The sequence below is a fragment of the Otolemur garnettii genome, unplaced genomic scaffold (assembly GCF_000181295.1).
Source record: "Otolemur garnettii isolate 467f Iridium unplaced genomic scaffold, OtoGar3 scaffold00091, whole genome shotgun sequence".
Classification (NCBI taxonomy): domain Eukaryota; kingdom Metazoa; phylum Chordata; class Mammalia; order Primates; family Galagidae; genus Otolemur; species Otolemur garnettii.
The window spans coordinates 7,845,254-7,847,596 of NW_003852486.1; the positions used below are offsets into that span (position 1 = coordinate 7,845,254).

The following is a 2,343-nucleotide window of genomic DNA, read 5'->3' on the forward strand; positions in this document are numbered from 1 at the left end:
TCTCAAAAAAAGAAAAAAAGAAATTAGACTTCCATTTCTAGGTACAAACACGTTGCAGGCCATACCTTCTAAGCCCTAGCAAGGTTATGAATAAAGCATTCCCAAACATTTTGGATGGCTTCACTGTGAGTAGGGAGCACGCACCCTAATTCCCTCCCTAGACAAAAACTGCAAAGACCTAATAACCTTGTCTAAGGGGAAGGACTGCATTTATTCATTTGTTAAAACATTCAGCTGGTAAAGGTGTTTTTCCATTTACCAAGTCCTGGCCAAGATATTTCTCAGGGTCAATTACTCATAGACAAAGGACTCATGCAAGAGACCTCTGATGTGGGTCTCCTCCCCACTGCCAATATAGCTCTGGAGCTCTCTGCTCTTGCTGCATGCCCCTCTGTCCAACAAAATTCTATTTTATGACTAATCTGTGGCCCGTGGGCTCAATTCTCAAATCCCCCAGACCAAGGATTCACTGAAGAAATTACAGTAACAAAACCATAACACAGTCATCCTTTCCGATGTCTTTTTATTTGTCTCCCTAAGTTTCACATGGCCAAATGGCATTAAAGATAGTTGCAAAGGACAGGACCTGTGTTTTTAATTCATTCATCAGGCGCAGAGTTTAAGGCAGAAAGTAGGAAACTAGAACATCCAGTTTTTCTTGGTCAGGGGCCAAAGTTGGAGTAGAGAAGAAGTGACTATGTAGGCTGGACTGGGCCTTGCAGATCCTGGTCTAAGTATGGGAGGGGCATGCTGTTAGGCCTCACAGAATTCAGTGGCTTAAAATCAAGAACATAAGCTCACAGTTGAATCTAGCAAACTTAGAAATATTCTAGAGGTGGCAGTTTTATAATCTTCGACCATTTGAATTTTAATAACAGATTTAAAATTAATTTTATCTTAAAGGATACCACAATCACCTGAACAACATGGCATTTGAGTTATTTCTGTTCACACAAAGTGTTCAGTCTTTCTGCAGATAGTTACTGCATAGTCTCCTATACCCTTTCTTAAAATAGTAAAAGCATAGTTCCCAACAAGGTGGGCTTCCTTGTGTGTTTCTCTCTTTTTTTTTTTTCCTCAAACTACAAATGTGTTACAGATGGGATTTAAAAAAAAAGAGGGGGCTATAGATATAGTAAAAAATAGGAATATGGACAGGGGCCATTCACACCATTGTTTTGCCTTGTGAAAGGAGGGAGCTGGGGCCCTGCCTATTGTCCAAAAGATTTTCTGGGGGATTAGGGACAGGTAATTGAGGATAGAGAGGAGTATAAGTTGGAAAGGGGTTTAAGGTGAAGACAGATTTTAACTTTTGTTCTAATTCAGATTTCTGCTCGTCAGTTCTTTTTTTTTAGGGAGTTTTTAAGGCTAGCCATAACACTGATGTTTGCTTTTCTTTCAATTTGATCTTCCCATAAATATAAATAAGGCAATTGATTAAAATGAGAGCTCTCTAAAATTTTCTTTAAAGTTTTTCTAGTTGATAGGATTCATCTTTTGACCACTTAATTACAGCAGTATATTTGTTCTAAAAGCTATTCAATTCATTGCCTTTTTATAAGGTCCAATGCCTCTTCATAGAAAAGGCCATTTCCAAGATGCCCACAATTTCATTTTCCGAAATAGACTTATGTTAGAATAGACAGTGACAAAAGACTTACTCCTCAGAGCTTGACACGGTACACACAGTGTGTTGCTTAGAATCTTACCTGTCTTGGACTCCCAGTCTTTTCAGACTGGCCACCTGATGTGTTCCTGACAAAACATGCCCTCTGGAACTCCCACTCAGTCACAAAGTAAAGCTCAGAGACATAGAACAGGATAAGAGGGAGACCTCATATGGTTTTTGTATCAGGAACTCACAACAAAGTTTGTCTTAAAAAACACTGGACCAGCAGGAACCATATAACTGCTGGTATGTGGGACTAGTTTGAACATCGGGCTGGGGAGGGTGGGGAAGCTAGGCCTGAGTTCCACCCTATGGTAACCTTCTTTAGACAAATGACACAGAAAGACAAGTGACAAAACAAAAAAAAAAAAACCAAGCAATAACAACAATAACAATAAAAGTTATTTCTGGGGCAGCACCTGTGGCTCAGTGGGTAGGGCACCAGCCCCATATACCAAGGGTGGCGGGTTCAAACCTGGCCCTGGCCAAACTGCAACAAAAAAATAGCTGGGTGTTGTGGCAGGGACCTGTAGTCCTAGCTACTTGGGAGGCTGAGGCAAGATAATCACCTAAGCCCAGGAGTCGGAAGTTGCTGTTAGCTGTGTAGGGGGCCATAAAGTGAGACTCTGTCTCTACAAAAAAAAAAAAAAAAAAAAAAAAAAAAAAAAAAAAAA

The 2,343-nt window shown here is 40.2% G+C and overlaps 1 protein-coding gene across 2 annotated transcripts in view; it reads left to right on the top strand.

The window, feature by feature from the left end:
• LOC111727034 (extracellular calcium-sensing receptor-like) overlaps positions 1-2,343 on the top strand; it is a 50,215-nt gene that overhangs the window by 33,015 nt on the left and 14,857 nt on the right. The window lies entirely within an intron of this gene.